Raw genomic sequence first — 19,260 nt, 5'->3', positions numbered from 1 at the left:
AATTTAAATTAAAAAAAAGATGTATAATAAAGCAACATAGATTGAATTCCCAGAAAAAAATAAAATAAAAAGCATCTCAACCTGCCTGTCTGTCCTTCAAGTTCCAGCTCTAAATGCTTATCAATTCATTCACTCATTCATTCAAGAATATCTACTCAACTTACATCACACTGTGCTAATCAAGGTGTCCATGGGGAGATAAATGAAAGAGACATCTTCTCTACAGCAGCTTCTCTCTAATAGAGAGGTAAGACATGAATAAGTAACTCCAGTACAGGAAAGCAGGTGAAATAAAGTTATGTGAACATTTGAGGATGAGACCGTTTACTTCACTTTGGTGAAGGGAAATGACGAGAAAGATCTGGGAAACCTTCCTGGAAGAAGAAACCTCCGTGAAAGCCTTCAGGAGCAGCCCTATATTTGGGGTTCAGCCCCTCCAAAAAACCAGAGCACCTTGTCACTGAGCTACTACCTATTGTGTAAATTTAGTGGCCTGTCAATATATCTATTCTTCTAGTTATATCTGATCTAAATAATGAACTTTGAGTGTTTATTAAAAAAAAAAAAAAAAAGCTAAAAAACAAAGCCCAGAAAAGTTCCAGTGCATATCTGGGTGGGGTATTAAAGCAGAAATCTAGTCCATCCAACAAGTCACTATGTCAGAGAAGGACTTGGTCATGATTCAGTGAGCAGGGGATATCCACAGCCCACGTCAGTGTGTGCTAATAACAGGGATACAGTCATGTGACTCTAAACTCTCCATCTGGAAAGATGAAGCTGCTGCTGGGCTCCTCCTCTGACCGATGCAGCTTGGTAATTATGGGAGACATAACCTGTGGATGAGGCATCAGTGATTTTGGCTCATCAGATGTACAGTCAACATGTTTAATTAGGACCTGGAAAACACACAGACAGCGACAATGATCTGAAGCTGAATGACTAATGAATAATCACGGAGGAGAGCCGAAAGGACACTCGGGCCCTGTTTGAAAACATTAACATCTTATACTTTCTCGTACGTGGCGGGTCTCTGGTTTGGGGCATTTTGTAACCAGGACTGAGAGTGGTCCAGAATCAAGGCTGACAATTTCATGCATCTCTGACTAGGGTGCAATTGCCCATGAAAGGCTGCATATTCCTTGGATCTTCCAAAAGAAGCTAAAAGGAAGCCCTAGGGATCCATCCCCAGCATTTTTAGCACCAGGGACCAGCTTCATGGAAGACAATTTTTCCCACGAACCAGGGTGGGGGCTGGTTTGGGGATGATTCCAGCACATTACACTCATTGTTCACTTTTTTTCTTTTATTATTACATCAGCTCCACCTCAGGTAATCAGGCATTAGCTCCAGGGGGCTGGGGACCCCTGGTCTAGAGCATCATTACCCTTGAGGGAACTGTGAAGGCCCAGGGAAAGAGGGGACCAGCTACTAGGGGATGAGATTCTGAGGCCAATAATTTGTTGATATTCAGTCACTAAATTGTGTCTGACTCTTTGCGATCCCATGGACTGCAGTGTGTCAGGCTTCCCTGTCCTTCACTATCTCCCAGAGTTTGCTCAAATCCACCATCTCACCCTTCTCCTCCTGCCCTCAATCTTTCCCAGCATCAGCGTCTTTTCCAGTAAGTCAGCTCTTTGTTTAAGGTGGCCAAAGGACTGGAGCTTCAGCTTCAGTCCTTCCAGGAAATCTTCAGGCTTGACTTCCTTTAGGATTGACTGGTTTGAAAAGGAAGGCAATAATAAATCAACTATGATTAAGAAGACATAAACCTGATTATCTTGCCTGTAACAGGTCGGGTTTTTTCTCGGAAAGTGTTTCACTGTATATTAGAATGGAAATACAGAAAGCAGAGGTGGAATGAAGAGGAAGAGGAGGATGTTGGTTTGGTTGTTTGTGGAAGTCAGAAGCGCAGTGAGTCAGGAGAGGCGGCGGTATTGAAACAGAGGGCTTGGAATCTACCTGGAGGCAAAGGTCAAGAGGCATAGTCATTAACATCAGCACTGACTGCCAGGTTTCTCAGGAAGTGACACCAGACTGTCTGGATCGCAAAGCCCTAGACACCTGCATTCTGCTCAACACTGCAAAGCTCCTTCCTCTACAGTAGTTTTCAGGTATCTTGGTCACTAAATAGGGAGTGGAGAAGTCAATGAAGGCCATGACTTTGGCAGGTAGCAGAGAGCATGGAAATTTGGGAGGAGAGGTAAGATAGGGGCTTCCCTGGTGGTTCAGTTGGTAAAGAATCTGTTTGTCAATGCAAGAGATGCAGGTTCAATCCCTAGGTCGGGAAGATTCCCCTGGAGAAGGAAAGGGCAACCCACTCCAGTATTCTTGCCTGGGAAATCCCATGGACAGAGGAGCTTGACGGGCTATGGTCAGTGCGGTCAAAAAGGTCAAACAAGACTCAGTGAGTAAATAAGAGGTGAGGTCAGGTCATTTTTAAATTTACACTTCCATGAGTGATGTAATATGTGGCTCAGGGAGAATGAGGTATAGTGAAGCGTGTGTGTGTGTGTGTGTCTGTGTGTGTGTGTGTGTGTGTGTGTGTTAGTTGCTCAGTTGTGCCCAACTCTTTGCGACCCCATGGAGTGTAGCCTGCCTGACTCCTCTGTCCATGGAATTCTCCAGGCAAGAATGCTGGAGTGGGTAGCCATTCCCTTCTCCAGGGGATGTTCCCCACCCAGGGATTGAACCTGGATCTCCGGCATTGCAGGGGGATTCTTTGCCATCTGAGCCACTAGGGAAGCCCATAGTGAAGCATAAGGAATTTCAAGTCAAAGTCTGGATTCACGGCATTGTTTGCCACTTATTGGCTGCATTGTTTTGGCAAGACATCTGCCACGCATCCAAGATGGTTTTAAGGATCAAGTGAACTCATTATACAAAGGTTTCAGTTCAGTTAAACTGCTCAGTCGTGTCCAACTCTTTGTGACCCCATAGACTGCAACACGCCTGCCCTCCCTGTTGGTCACCAACTCCTGGAGTTTACTTAGACTCATGTCCATCAAGTCGATGATGCCATCTAACCATCTCATCCTCTGTCATCCCCTTCTCCTCCTGCCCTCAATCTTTCCCAGTATCAGGGACTTTTCCAATGAGTCAGCCCTTCGCATCAGGTGGCCAAAGTATTGGAGTTGCGGCTTCAACATCAGTCCTTCCAATGAACACTCAGGACTGATTTCCTTTCGGATGGACTGGTTGGATCTCCTTGCTGTCCAAGGGACTCTCAAGAGTCTTCTCCAACAACACAGTTCAAAAGCATTGATTCTTCAGCATTCATCTTTATAGTAAACTCTCACATCCATACATGACCACTGGCAAAACCATAGCTTTGACTAGGCGGGGGTCAAAAATATGTAAAGTGATAATGATTATTTTCCATGTAACGTCATATTTCTAAATACATTTTTTTAAAAATTGGGTTGGCCAAAAAGTTTGTTTGGGTTTTTCCATGCATGCGTGTGTGCTCAGGTGCTTGGTCATGCCTGACTCTTTGTGACCCCATGGACAGTAGCCCACCAGGCTCCTCTGTCCATGGGATTCTTCAGGCAAGAAACCTGGAGTGGGTTGCCATTTCCTGCTCCAGAGGATCTTCCTGACTCAGGGATCAAACCCACATCCCCCCGTCATTGGCAGGCAAATTCTTTACCACTTTGCCACCTGGAAAGCCTATTACATCTTACCAAAAAGCTAAAATGAACTCTTTGGTCAACCCAATAGTACAGCAGATCTAATCCTATAGAAATGTATCTGACCAAAGAGCCACATGTGACTTAGAAGTTCATACTGTAGGGAACTACAGAATCCACAGTGCGTTCTACGAATCTCTACACAATCGAGGCAAAGGCTAGACCAGAGCATGACTGGAGACTTCAGGGCATCACGTGCTACACATCAATGTCTGATGTAGAACATTCCTCTTCTCAGCAGCTCAGATAGGCAGCCCCCATGACTTCTGAATTACCATCCAAGAGCTGATAGGCCATGTGCCCAAGAGTCTCTAAATAATTGAGTGCCTGTGGGCCAGCTCCACAAAGCATGGTTACATTCTCCAGAAGGGCACTGATTTGCCAAGTCTTAGTACAGCCCCAAGAGTAACAAGAGTCCCTCTATGGAAAGGCAAAGAACATTCTAGTCATCATTAGTAGACACGTATTCAGATACCACCCGTAACAGGTGTCCTAATTTGGTATTTATGCAGTAACGGATTTTTTAAAGTCATTTAGCTCCATATCTAATATTCCTAAGTGCAGACATTTTTGGGGGAAGCCCTTTCACCCCCTGCTGTAGGTCCTGCCCCCCACTGCCTTCCAAAAGATTGGGGTTGACTCCCTTGGAACTGTGCCAATTTGTTTTTTTTAATCTTACATGACAAAAATATAAGGAAAAGGGAGAAACTTGTGGCTCTACAGGAAAGAAAACAGAATTTACTAGCTGCCATCAGAGATAACATAGCTTTGGATAAATCATAATAATTATAACATCATTTAGGTTTTACATGCTTAAATGACAGAACCTGTGCTGAGTGATTAATAGACACTTCACTTATACACTTCAGGCTTCCCTGGTGGCTCAGATGGTAAAGAATCTGCCTGCAGTGGGGGAGACCCGAGTTCAATCCCTGGGTCAGGAAGATCCCCTGGAGAAGGGAATGACTACCCACTCTAGTATTCGTGCTTGGAGAATTCTATGGACAGAGGAGTCTGGTAGGCTCCGGTCCATGGGGTCTCAAGAGTCAGACTTGACTGAGCGACTAACACTTTATACACTTGAGTGATTGTTCAAGATTAAAAAAAAAAAGAAACAGAAGCCAATACAGAAAGGTACAGTAAATGCTCAAAAGCCCACAGCAGCAGCCAGCCAGCATTTCATCTCAGAGAGTCTGAGTCCAAAATAAATCTTTAGTCATTGCTATCCTGCTTCCTGCTAATTGCTTGTAATGACTTAGAATTTCTCCGCAAGCTGAATGCTACTCCTCTCTGTTGGACAATTTGGCAATTGGACAGCTGGTTCAAGGAGATGATTAGTGTGGTTAATCCAATAATTAAATTGTGGGCTTTCCAGCCTAAGCAGTAATCAGTGGTATGAAACAGGGTTTGTTTGTTTTTTTTTTAAAGTGTGTGTAAAGCCTCAGTTTGCCTGGCTTGAGAGACAGTGTAAAGAATTTTAGTTCTAGGAGCAAACCGCTATTAACAAGGCAAATACTGTCAAAATTATGTTTGCCCAAGGAATATACGCCAAATATAAAAGGAATTGATAGACAGATATAATCTAATTTGATTGCAGGAGGTGTAATTAACCGATTTCATTCAGAGTAGGAGGAGCAAGCACTCAGTCAAGACATAGATGTTCTCTTTTAAGAACTTTTTCTGATCAATTTTTATTGAAGTGTAATTGATTTACATTGTTGTGTTCATTTTTGCTGTACAGCAAAGCAATCCAGTTTTTTATATTTACATTTTTTCCATTATAGTTTATATAGGGTATTGAGTACAGTTCTCTATCCTATACAGTAGGGCCTTGTTTATCCATTTATCCATATATGTAAAAACTTACATCTTCCACCCCAACCTCCTTCTCCACCCCTCTCCAGTCCCCCACCCACCGCCCTGGGCACATTAATCTATTCTCTGGGTCCATGATTTTGTTTTCATTCCAGATAGGTTCATTGTGTTGTATTTGAAATCTCACATATAAGTGATATCCTACGGTATTTGTCTTTTCCTTTCTACTGCTGCTGCTGCTAAGTCGCTTCAGTCGTGTCCGACTTTGTGCGACCCCATAGACGGCAGCCCACCAGGCTCCACTATCCCTGGGATTCTCCAGGCAAGAACACAAGTGGGTTGCCATTTCCTTCTCCAATGCATGAAAGTGAAAAGTGAGAGTGAAGTCACTCAGTCGTGTCCGACTCCTAGTGACCCCATGGACTGCAGCCCACCAGGCCCCTCCATCCATGGGATTTTCCAGGCACGAGTACTGGAGTGGGTTGCCATTGCCTCCTCCGATAAAATAGGTAACTAATGAGAACCTACTGAATAGCACAGGGAACTCTAACTCAATGCTCTGTGGTGACCTAAATGGGAAGGAATCCAAGAGAGGGGAGATGTGTATACATATGGCTGATTCACTTTGAGGTACAGCAGAAACTAACACAACATTATAAAGTGATTATATGCCAATAAAAATAAATGAAAAAGGAACACACATATATTAGTATTTATGATAAAATCTTAAACATTTATTGAAAGTAGCACATGTTTAAAACATGTAGCATTAAATTGACCACACTAGTAAAAATGGAAGACTATCTGTTCATGTGTTTCTAGATTCTCTACTCTCCTCCATTAATTATCACACAATATTAACATTTTTAAAAAATTAAAATATAAAATTTTAGAAGAGTACATGCATGTACCTATGTATGCAGACACCTATATGCATGTGTGTATGTACAAATTCCAAAGTGAGAAATTTGGGGAAAAACATCAAATGTCAACTAGATTTTAGTACTTTGATAGCCATTGTTAAAACCATATTTTTTTTAAAATCTGAGCAGGTATAACGATCATTAGAACTATCATCCATGTCCATGTGTGTTTATTTTTCCAATGAATAATTTTCCTTTATAGCTATTTTGGCACACTGTACATTACATCATTTTTCTCATCACCATCTCGTTTTGCTTCCAGAAGCATATTCTCAAGTTCCTGGCTACGTAGTAAATATTCTGTATGGATGCTACCCAACTCTGGTTATGTGCAGAATTGCTGAGTTGTAATGTGCTACCAACTAATATTTCTAATGCCTCCTGGAATCATACCAGCATTAACCATTTATAAAGTACCAACTGCTACTCCACATGTAGAAATGCAATTGCATTTTGCTGCTTGCCAAAACAACAGGCCTTTCTGAGATCATTGTTCTTTTTTTGGTCTCTGGGAGAATACAATATTCAGATCCATAGTCACTCGCCAAGTGCAAGCTGGCAGTAGGTGTTTTTCCCCAAATGATTTTATTATAGGGAGGGTTTGCCTTGGAACAGAATGTTCTACAGAATTAATTAGTAAGCAAATACATATTTTTATATGGAGACCTTTCACCCCATTCCACCTCCCAATGTTTAAAGTTGACCAACTCCTAACGAGGGAACTTAACATATCATTCAGGGGCTTCCCTGGTGGCTCAGTGGTAAAGAATCAGCTTGCCAACACAGGAGACACGGGCTAGATCCATGATCCAGGAAGATCCCACATGCCACAGAGCAACTAAGCCCCTGCACGGCAACTGCTGAGCCCTAGAGCCGGGAGCCACGAGCACTGAGCCCACAACCACAACTACTGAAGCCTGAGCACCCGAGGGAAGTCACTGCAGTGAGATGTCCCAGCAGCCCCCACTCACACAGAGAGAAGCCCACGCCGCAGTGAAGACCCAGCACAGCCAAAAACAAACAAAAATTTAAAAATAAAAGGTCACTAAAAAGTCAAACCGTAGATCTGTTTTCCATTGGAAAGATGCAAAATGATACGATACATCCAAGCTACTTTTTAAAAAATTTAACCTAGGATGAAAGGTCGCCATGGTTAAACATGGGCGTCCACTGGCCACAGAGTGATAAATACTAGTCCATAATGACTCAGGCCATTTCCATCTTACATAGAGAGTGAGATTCAGTTTGTTATAGACACTCAGTCACAGATCAGGTGAGCTGACCATTAGAGTTCTTTATTAGTTTTGCGATAAATAGTTTCACTCTGTTTCTTTGAATAGATCTAATATTTATTTGTATCACAAGAGAATATTTTAGAATAGTGTTTTTAATTGGTCTTCAATAGAAGAAAAATTTCTCTAAAGTTGTTAGATCCCATAATTGCAAGAATTCTTATAAATATTGAGCAAAAAAGCAAAATCAAATTAATATCATACTGAGGAAAAGCCAACAATTAATTAGCTCAGTTGTGTCTGATTCTTTGTGACCACATGGACCGTAGCCTGCCAGGCTCCTCTGTCCATGGAATTCTCCAAACAAGTATACAGGAGTGAGTTGCCATTTTCTTCTCCAGGGGATCTTCCCGACCCAGGGATCAAACCCAGGTTTTCTACATTGCAGATAGATTCTTTATCAAGCAAGCCTGGTTAGGATACCATTCTAAAGCAAAAGTCCAAAGATATAACCTTGACCCTATATTTGCTCAGGTTTCAACGATAGCTGTTAGTCAACTGACACACACACATTTTGTATTTATGGTGTCAATATGGCACTCATTTCTAGGAACTCAAGATAACTCTGATGTGCGTTATATTTTTATGTAGGTAAGAAGGTAGAAAGGAAGGCTTCCCTCTAGAAAAACTTAAGTGGGGTTTCAACAGACAGTAGCTTTCCTGGTGAGAAATGAGAAGAAATAAAATTCTAGGGGGAAAAAAAAAACTTGTGTAAAACCTTGAAAAATCCTTCTTAATTGCTTGACGCATTTAGGGTCCAAGACAGTAGGGAGAATTAGGGGGGAGTAGCAGCAGGAAAGGCCAAGAAGGGAGGGTCTAGTATTTTAATAGATTACTCAGGGTGCCCCACTCGTAAATTGTGTAAACATGAAGGACATTTAAATACAATTTCCTGGGCAAGAAATGTCTGTCACGCAATGAAAACTCTCCTTTGTGATGGCCGCAATGCATGAGTTTAATATACCTGCCTCAGCAAGCATTTCTCAGCCAGTACACTCAACCTTGACGTTCAGTTTCAAGATCATGACACCTGTCACTTAAGTCCGTGCAAGCATAGTCAAATCCATGGCACTTGCCTAAAAAAAAGCTCTGCAGCAGAAGGCACTTCAGATTATTCTCCCAGTTATAAAATAATCCTCTAAAAGTTTGACTATTTAAGATCTCAAATTAAGAGTCTGAAGATTTACCTGTGTTCATAGCTGCACTAATTACAATAGCCCAGACATGGAAACATCCCAAATGTTCATTGAAAGATGAATGGATAAAATGGAGCATGTGTGTGTATATGACTGAGCAACTAAGCACAGCACAGACATATACAGTGGAATATTACTCAGCCATAAAAAGAGTGAAATAATGCCATTTGCAGCAACATGGATGGATCTAGAGATTATCACGCTAAGTGAATTAAAGACAAAGAGTAACACCACATGATATTACTTATATGTGGAGGCTGAAATACTGCACAAGTGAACATAATCATGAAACAGAAGCAGACTCACAGACAGAGGGAACAGACTTGTGGTTGCCAGGGGGTGGGGGGTGAGGTAGGGAGAGACAGGCTGGAAGTCTGCGATCGGCAGAGGCAAACCATGATATACAGGATAGATGAACAGGGTCGGACTGTGTAGCTCAGGGGCTATACTCAACATCCGGTGACGAACCACAGAGGAAAATAACGTGGGATCTGAGGGTACTCCCCGGGAACTAAGGGTCATCGTTTCACAATATATACAAATCAAACCATCCTACATCTTAAATTTATACACTGTCTGGTCAATTTTCTCTCATTAAAACTGGAGGGGGTTAAAAAAAAAGAGCATCAACCACATATGTAAGAGTTATTATGTATTCAGTGATTACTAGATGTCCTGCTTCTGTGCTAAGAGCCGTATTTACTTTGTATGCTTTAATCCTCACAAGAGACCCACTTTAGAAATGAGTCAGGTGTGACTTAGGGAGCTTGAATGATCTCGTACCAGGACACAGGGCAAACTAGTGGCAAATCCAACATTCAAATGCAGCCCGTGAAATCCTAGAGCCCAGAGGTCATAAGCCATTTTCTAAAGTGTTGCTCATGATGAACAGATACGCAATTTGTTTTTCCTGCCTGGAGAATATTGTGCAAATGCATATTGTATTAAGCACAACAGAGGTGATGCATGCTCAACTCTTCTAAAGATGCAACTGGTAAACAGATTGAGTTACTCAGATGAGATGTCTATAGTGGCCCCAGCATGATGCATCCAAAAATCGTTTCTGTATTATAGCCCAAAACTCCAGCTGGTTACAAAAAGGATGATGCAGTGATCAAATAGAAGGCTAGATGAAGTTGCATCCGAGTCTAAAAGAATGCCTGGCATTTTATGCTAAGACAGAGCCTGCCATGCCCACCATTTGACCCAGAGTGAGGAGCGGCTGAGGCTCCTGGATGCCTTCTTTTGCTCCCATAACTCTCCGTATATTGTCACGACTTGAGGGTGACTGGACACCTGAAAAGAACCTAATTAATCCTGAGCAAAGCTGAAAAAGTGAGTGAACTAGTGAGTGAGCGCACGTTCAGAGAACCGAGGAGCAGCATGGTGGCATTAGCTAAAGCCCTCCAGGAAACCCAGCCCTGAGTTTCCGCCCTGTGTCAGGCACTGTGTAGTGCTTTGTTGAAATCCAGCTTATCAAGCTGAACTCTAAGTTAGAAGCTTGCATTCTTTGAGTGAGATTTAATAAAGTTGCATTAGTTTGTAGAATGGTAAATGCCAAGGCACTGAAAAAAAAAAAAAAACTCATTTCTTTTTAAGGGTAAGAAAGTATGACACATGCTAGAATAATTAAAATGTAATGAATTGATCCCTGGAATTGAATTGTTAATGTCAATTAAGTTGGGAAGAAATGTGACTAATACTGTTACTGATGGTACATAAAGAGTATCCCAGTTGTAATTTCTTATCTACTGGAAAGCCAGCATTCTTCTAGGGGAATACATTGCTATGTTGTTGTTATTCTTTGATTAGATTTTAAATTGCTTTTGAGAATAGTAATACTGGAGAAGACTCTTGAAAGTCCCTTGGACTGCAAGGAGATCCAACCAGTCCATCCTAAAGGAAATCAACCCTGACTATTCATTGGAAGGACTGATGCTGAAGCTGAAGCTCCAGTATTTTGGCCACCTCATACAAAGAACTGACTCCCTGTAAAAGACCCTGATGCTGGGAAAGATCGAAGGCGGGAGGAGAAGGGGACGACAGAGGATGAGATGGTTGGGTGGCATCACCAACTCGATGGACATCAGTCTAAGCAAACTCCAGGAGTTGCTGATGGACAGGGAAGCCTGAAGTGCTGCAGTCCATGGGGTCACAAAGAGTCGAGGACAACTGAGCATCTGATAATATAAATATATATATATATAAAATTTCAAGATATTAACCCTCTCACCCTCATCCATGTTACTTAACTTTTATTCCTTTGAAGACAATCAGTTACTTTCAGATGGCTATATCAAGCTGTAGATCTATAAATCTACATACCTATATACCTAACCATTTGGGAGATGATGGGTAAAAATCCACTTTTCCACAGGTAAATAGATGGAAAACCTTTTAAAACAATTTCCTAAAATATTAGGTTTTTAAAATGCAGTTTATAATGAAAATAAAGGCAACTACCAGAGTATGGGTTGCTAGTCTTACTGGTTGGGAAGGACACCTGGATGGTAGTGAAAACACAGTTTCAGGAAATAGCTTTCCACTATTAGCCGGGTCACCACTCTATTCCTTGGGTGTCTTGTCTGTAAAATGGAGATACAGCCGGTGGATACCTTGGAGGATTTCTGGGACAAGCTGGGTAACCCATTTTGCAGAGGACTTAGCACATATTAAGAATTTAAGCTTAGAAGTAGGAGCAAAACCCTGCTAGGGGAGGAGGAGGAAAGGCAGCGGCTATGGGCATGAGTGTGCCCCTGCAGGTACTCAAGCTCAGAGTACTGCAAAACAACCTCCGTCTATAGAAGTATCTCAGGTGTTTGCTTTCAGAAAACGAGAGTATTTAGTCATTTTTTAAGCTCAGGAAACAGCTCTGGAGAGCTCATTTACAAATTTGGAACTTGAGACTGAAAACCCAATTTAAATGCATTACCCAGCAGTGAATTACAATAATAGATAAAGCCATGTCAGAGTTTTCAAATCTCAATCCTAATCTAAAGACTTAGATTCTAAGTGATAGGTCAGTAAATTGCTGCTCTTATAATTCCAACGTTTGCCCTCATAGATTGCTCAGGCTATTATGTGCAGGCTACTGTTGAGTCTTGATCCATTTCAGTTCCACTGGACATCTTCAGCTTTCAAACTTCTTTGGCATCTGTTATCTTTCTTTTTCTGCTCTTTCACACTTGAGAAATATGACACAGGATATTCTTTTAAAAGACTGAGCCTTCTCCTTCTAAACCACCATAAAATTTAAAAGGCCGAGGGGGGAAAAAATCTTGCAACTACAGCGAGTGGAGAGGAAGTGTGGATCTCTGGCATATCCGTTGTCATCGCTACCACCAGTTAAGCCCAAACTCCTCTAATATCACCAGATGCCCTGCAGGAGGGGAGACTTTGGGAAGTGCTGACAAGGAGGTGGGAGAAACTTAACCTGTTGGCAAACGGCAGACAGACATGAAAATAGAAGCAGCAGCTACATCCAGTTCCCCCACCCCCCGCAACACCTCACCTCAAAGGACCTTGCTGAAGTCAATATCACCTTGGCTTCCATGACAACCCCTGACAGGGCTAAATAGATGTCAGATACACATTTGCTCCTAAAGACCTCTTGGCATTAGTAGGGAACTCAAATGCAAAACTCAGGTTAAGATCCTGCTCAACTACTTCATGCAAAAGCCGCAGCATACAGGCTTGCCAGCCCGGGCCAGTTCGTCTCATCTCTGCAGGGTTGTCGGCGTCCTCCAAAACAGCAGGCTGACCGTATGGAGAAAGCCGTTTCTGTGGGCATTTTCGCAACCCATGAAACACATGTTCTGTTTATAGGCAAATACAGCGCCATTATTTTGGGATCTTTGATGGATGCATGGTAATGAAAAGACTTCTGATGACCGAATTATGCTCTCCATGTTTAAAATTTGGTTGAACCTGTAGCAAGGGAATCAGGGCCTTTCTTAGAGGAGAAAATTAGACAAGCATGTAGTGACTCTGAGCCACTGTGTCACGGCTGGAAAAATCAGAGCTTGCTCCAGCGAATCTCAAAGTCTAAATTCCCAGGCCCTGTAGAACACAAGTTCAACAATGAATTCCTTCTATTACTCAGCCACAAAAGGGAACAAAATTGGGAGATGTGGATGGACCCGGAGACCATCATACAGGGTGACGTCAGAAAAGCAAATATTGTACATAAACACGTGTGTGGAATGAAAATATCTCCTACCATTATTAACAAACAAGAAATGCCACAGCCGCTAGTGATTTCTGGCCTCCAAATGGGAATCAGGGCTTCCAAAACTGATCTGGCCGAGGCTGCCACTTCCCAGTGGTGATTCCTGAGGAACTAGGGGAACTCAAGAAGTGAGGTGAACAAGCAAACAGGCCCCAGATAGCTTACGTGCATTTGAAAAGAAAGAATTCAGTGAGCCCAGAGGCGTGCATTAAATTCCTTAACTAGACACCTGATCTTTGGTGTTCAGGCTGCCTACTCCCTTTGGTGCAAACTTGTATATAGCCTGACTCCCCCTCCTGCCTCCTTGAAGCAGTTTTCTCAGAGCTACTGAGATGGGGGCTCCTGGGATCAGAGTCCTAAATATTCCCACCAAATAAAGCAACTCTCTAACTATATATTTTTGGTTGACACCACGGAGTCTATATGCCAATATGAAACAAAAAGGTAGAGAAAAATAAAAGATGCACAAATTGTGATGGATGGGAGATGTTTGTTATGCGTGTGCCCTATCAGAGTTTTTTCTTCCCCGGTGGCTCTGGTTTTCTGTCTACCTTTGTGGGTTTGTGAGAAGCTGTATCCAAAGCGAGGACCTTTGAAGGTCATCTCGTTCAAATCCGCCTGCTTTTTCTCCGCTCAGCTTCTGTCTGGACTTCCCTCTCCTGCTTTCTTTTTAACTGAACATGACTGAAATTAAATGAATCCACCTGTTCTGAAAGCCTATTTCCTAGTCCCCAGTGGGTGCTATTTGAATTTTATTGCTTTTTAAAGATTCACCCATGCTTTCGGTAACATGAAAAGTAGATGAGCTCCGAGTAGCAGCTTTTAGGTTGAAAAGGCTCAGACTCTGGAAGCAGCAACTTTTGTAATCCTTCTCCACTTGAAAGGCTGTAAAGCCTCGCTGGATGTATGTTTCACAAGTTTTATTCTCCTGTGAAAAATGAGGATGTTTATATCTTTGCTGAAATCGTAAAAAAAAAAAAAAAAAAAAAACAGGTCGAAAAGAATTTTCCATTACAAGTCTCCTTTCCTGGCGTGTCATTGTGGGTAGAACAAATGGCCAGGATCCGATCGCAGGCTTGTAAATGGGAAATAACTCCTGAGTGATGGCAAACACAATCCACCCTCCCTACCCCCGCCCTTTTTATCCACAGCACGTCTCACGAGGCCCCTGGAACTCTTCCCGGAGACCATCGGTTTCCCTTCATGACTCCAGGGCTGCTATGCCGTGAGGCAGCTGCATGGAACCCAGGCATTCAAGATCCTCCGTGGGGCTCTGGGCTGTGCTGGGGGTGGAGGAGGTGAGTCAGTGACGGCCGGCTCAGCTGTCAGAGGGGCAGGCCCTGCAGCTGCCGGCTGCCCAGCTTTGCCTCGTAAGGGCTGCTGTCTCGTTTCAACACCTCAGGGGACAGGAGCAGAGGGCACGCCTAAACCTGCCTTCACAAACCCCGTCTACACCTCGCCACCCGGCAGGCTGCTGAGTTTTGTAGCTGGGGACCCAGGCGGTTTTTAACTCTCTCCCCTCACACCGTGCCTGATGCGCCACATACACAGTCCTTTAAAAAATGGGGACTTCACAGAAGCAACCCAGATGTCCATCAGCAGATGAAGGGATAAAGAAGCCGTGGTACATACACACAGTGGAATACTACTCAGTCATATAAAGGAAAGACACTGAGTCAGCTGCAGTGATGTGGATGAGCCTAGAGTCTGTCATACAAGTGAAGTAAGTCAGAGGAAAAAAACCAGACATCGTATATTAACGCTTATGTACGGTGAAGTATATACAATATACTAGAAAAATGGTCCTTATGAACCTATTTGCAGGGCAGCAATAGAGACAAAGACCTAGAGAGCGGACCTGTGGGCACAGCGGGGAAGGGGAGGGTGGGATGAACTGAGAGAGCAGCACTGATGTATACACAGCACCATGTGCAAAACAGGTGATGAAAGAGAGCCTGCTGTAGAGCGCAGAGAGCTCAGCACGCTGCCCTGCTATGACCTACAGCGCTGGGTGCTCCAGGAAAAGGGGACATATGTGCACACACAGCCGATGCGTACCGTTGTATGGCAGAAACACACCCAGCATTGCAAAGCAATTATACTCCAATGAAAATCTTCTTTTAAAAATGACTGAGAACAAGGCCTGACTTGGCCAGGGGTTAGCCTTGTCTGAAGAAAACCCCCACACCTGTAATCAGCTACCTGGAGAACAAGTCGAGTCAAGATCTCCAACTGTGAAGGGACCTCTCTCACAATGGAACAGAAAGACATCGACACCATTTTCTGCTTGCTGAAACCAAGGGCCGATGTATCTGGTTTCAAGATGTTCTGGTTTGTCTTGTGATTATTTGGGTATAACTGTACCCCCAAATTTGCATGGGTCTGTCTTTTGCAAATGACTTTTTTCCATCTTTTCTGAGTTTTGACTAGTCCTGAGGGCTTTCACAAGGACTTCCTTTGAATTCCTCTAGCAATTTCCCCCAAAATTACTGACAAATATTTCCAGTGCTGGTCTATTTCCTACCATTGATTCATCAGCTCTCACTTTCAATTTCTGGTTCCTTACTGAAAAAAATGCAGGCCACATTACTTATCACTGCATAACCACAATCCCAAGACTTTGCTGTTTGTTTAGTCTCTCACTTGTGACCCCATGGACTGTAGCCCGCCAGACTCCTCTGTCCATAGGCTTCTCCAGGCAAGAATATTGGGGCAGGTTGCCATTTCCTTCTCCAGGGGATCTTCCCGAACAAGGGATTGAACCCACGTCTCCTACACTGGCAGGCGGGTTCTTTACCACTGAGCCACCAGGGAAGCCCTCACTGCCACTCCCAAAACTTACTGACTAAAAGCAAGACAAAACCAGTGGGTTGGTTTGCCCAGGATTAGCTCAGAAAGCCCCTCTTCTGCCTTATGCAAGCGGGCTTGGTCAGGTGGATGCAGTTTGGTCTGGATGAGCCAAGATGGCTTCCTGCACACACCTGGTCCCTCAGCCGAGCCCGCTGGGATGCTCAGGCCATGCATCCCCTTTTATCTTCTAGATCCTTCCTCCTCCTGCGGCTCTCGCCCTTCAGGACATTATTTGTTCCACCTGGTCCCTTGATCACAGTAGCCAAACCTACTTCCATGGTAAATCAAGACTCGAAGCCACAAAACGCAGAACCCGCCTATCCTCTTAAGACCTAGGCCCAGAAAGGGCGTCTATAACCTCTACCACCTTCTATTAATCCCAACCAAAGCAACTCTCAGGCCAGAGAATACTCGAGGGAAGAGGCCAAAGTCTTCATCTCTTGGAGAGAGAGCAACATCCACATACAAAAATGGGAGGAATGACTGGCATTTATCTTTGCAGACAACTGACCATATATATCATAGCAAGAGTGCTGGAAATACAAACACAGGGGCCAGGGTGGTGGGGGAGGGGAGGAATACATGTAGGAATTTAGTATGTGCTTAATTGTATGTTCCAAATCATTGGGGAAAGTAGTTAATAAATGGTGTTGAAGCCATTAGTTAACCATTAAGAAAAAGAAATTCAGCTGCATTATAGAAGGCAATGGGATAAACAAAAACATACAGAGCCATAAGAAATACTTTTTACCAGAATGTGGGAGAGAGAGGAACCAAAAAAACAAAAACAAAAACATAAAAGTAAATTCTGACTGGCCTGGCAAACCTTACCATGTACAGACTTTAAACATAGTAGCCAAACCACTCAGGTTCTGCCTGCTCTTAAAATGAAGATGCAACTGAATGTGGCTCCCACCCTAAGGATGGGGGATGGGGGTGAGGAAGCCAGATAATTGATAACATCATAAGCTTTTCTGAGCTTATCAGAGAGTAAAGGTTTACATGGCAACTGAATGAGCAGAATTAATGGCAACTGGAAGCAGAGATCAAACAAAACATTTCCCCCTGGGGCAGAGTAAAGACAACACACCAGCCACCATAAGGGTGGTAAGAAAGCAGCCAAAATATTAGCAAGTTTTTAAAAGCCAATTATCGGGCCGCTGAGAATATGCAGGAGCCCCGGCCCGAAGGGAGCCCACAGGAGCACCTGTGGCCGAGGTGCTCATCAGACGTGGAGACAGGGCTGGAGACCAGGGAGAACCCCCGCCTGCCTTCAGAGGCCCTCGGCGTGAGACCACTTCCACCTTTCTTGGAACTTTCTTTCCTGTGAAATAACCATCCTTAGTCGCTAGGGAAGGGCCGACAGCCTTTTTAATCCCAAAGGGTCAAAGATTCATTGCCTCAGAGAGAAGGACAACAAAAGGCGTCCTCTCCTGAAGGCTAGAGGACAGACAGAAAGCCCTCGTGCAAAGGGGACCTCAGCATGGAGGCAGGGAGGCCCGTCCCGGGGTAGAGGCCTCACCATCCCCGGCTCAGGGCATTGGTACCCAGCCGCTGGAGAAGAAAGAGAAGCAAAGCCCTTGTGAGACAAGAAAATTCCTCCTGCCCGAGAGAAACGCCCTCCCCTGCCTAAGGGACCAGGCAGACTTTGCTTGGCCCAGCAGAAGAGCAAGAACGCTAGCGATGCCCAAACTTGCAGGTCTTCCACGCCTGCCTGAGACCGAGGCTCAGACTGGAGACCGGGGCACTGACTCCCTGCCCACCACAAGTCCTGCACTGGGTAACCAGCAACAGCAACGTCTCAGAGAGCCGAATAAGAACTTGAAGAGGACTCTGACCTGTGGACGACAGGCAAGACCCGCAGGGAGCTGAGGTCGGGCCGGCACGCAGAGGAAAAGCCTGAGCCACATAGAGGCTGCACACGCCCCTGGTTCTGGCCGCTCAGCTCCAGAGGAATTTAAAGGCTCTGTCCACTGAAGGCAGTTAGCAACAGCCAAGCCTAGTCTGATTGATTACCAACTAGAGGGCTCCACCACCCACTGGAGCCCTCTGGGAAAAGACAGGTGTACTCATTAAGGGCATATGTGCTAGTCCTTGGAGCTTCCCAGGTGGCGCTAAAGAACCCGCCTGCCTATGCAGGAGACACAGGAGAGGCGGGTTCAATCCCTGGGTCGGGAAGATCCCCTGGAGACGGCCTGGCACCCACTCCAGTATTATTGCCTGGAGAATCCCATGGACAGAGGAGCCTGGTGGGCTTCAGTCCATGGGGTCGCATAGCGTTGGGCACAACTGAAGCGACTTAGCATGCATGCTAGTGGTTACTGCCGTCTCTGGCCTTCCCACGTGGTGCAGTGGCAAAGAAACACCTGCCAGTGCAAGAGACAGGAGACGCGGCTTCAGATCCCCGGGTGGGGAAGATGCCCTGGAGAAGGAAATGCAGCCCACTCCAGTATTCTTGCCTGGGAAATCCCATGGACAGAGGGGCCTGGTGGGCCATAGTCCGTGCAGTTGCAAAGAGTCAGACACAACTTAGTGATTAAGGACATGGCCATACACCTCAGTCTCTATTGGTATTTGTAATTAATGTCCAATCCTCAAATAAGAATGATAAAAAGAGGAAGGGAGAGAAGAAAGAAGACTGTTTAAGCCAAGTGAAAAAGAAGATGCAGAAGAAGCAGTCAACAAAGTTCAGTGTATACTCATTATAAAATTTAAAATTTAATGAAAATTAAATAAATATGAAAATTCTATTTATATACTTAAAATATAAAAATTGCATATTTTAATATAAAAAATTCTAGCAAACTAAGAATAAACAAACCCCTCAACTTGATAAATAGCCATGAAAAACCTACAGGAAGCATTCTATGTAATCCTACATATTATAACATCCTAAGAAGAAGAAAAAATCATGCCTATGCTTACAAATTTTATATAACAGTGTACTGGTGGTTCTGCCCCTTCAATAAAATAAGGAAAATAAATAGAGGTATGAGTGTGTATCTGACTCAGTTGTGTCTGACTCTCTGCGACCCCATGGACTGTAGTCCACCAGGCTCCTCTGTCCATGGAATTCTCCAGGCAGGAATACGGGAGTAGGTTGCCATGTTCTTCTCCAGGGGATCTTCCTGACCCAGGGATTGAACCAAAGTCTCTGCATCTTGTGTACTGGCAGACAGGTTCCTTGCCGCTGAGCCACCTTCTCCCCGAATCAGTCTATACATTGAACACAACCCCAATCAAAATCCTTCTAGGATTTGTGTGTGTGCG

The 19,260-nt window shown here is 44.0% G+C and overlaps 1 long non-coding RNA gene across 3 annotated transcripts; it reads right to left on the bottom strand.

The window, feature by feature from the left end:
• Positions 1 to 218: 218 nt before the first annotated feature.
• On the bottom strand, positions 219 to 18,784 carry LOC129648565 (uncharacterized). 3 transcript variants are annotated; one of them, XR_008712785.1, is made up of 4 exons: positions 17,829 to 18,783; positions 14,302 to 14,423; positions 13,692 to 14,068; positions 11,995 to 12,839 (listed from the first exon to the last, which is right to left on the bottom strand). It is a non-coding gene; the product is annotated as an uncharacterized LOC129648565 (long non-coding RNA). The 3 variants fall into 3 exon arrangements; XR_008712783.1 differs by lacking the exons at positions 11,995 to 12,839; positions 13,692 to 14,068; positions 14,302 to 14,423 and adding exons at positions 219 to 896; positions 1,575 to 1,715 and having other exon boundaries at positions 17,829 to 18,760; XR_008712784.1 differs by lacking the exon at positions 11,995 to 12,839 and having other exon boundaries at positions 13,296 to 14,068; positions 17,829 to 18,784.
• Positions 18,785 to 19,260: the final 476 nt, after the last annotated feature.

This window comes from Bubalus kerabau, chromosome 4, assembly GCF_029407905.1.
Source record: "Bubalus kerabau isolate K-KA32 ecotype Philippines breed swamp buffalo chromosome 4, PCC_UOA_SB_1v2, whole genome shotgun sequence".
NCBI lineage: Eukaryota > Metazoa > Chordata > Mammalia > Artiodactyla > Bovidae > Bubalus > Bubalus kerabau.
Note: the sequence above shows the minus strand (reverse complement) of the source record. Positions and strands in the feature narration are given on the sequence as shown.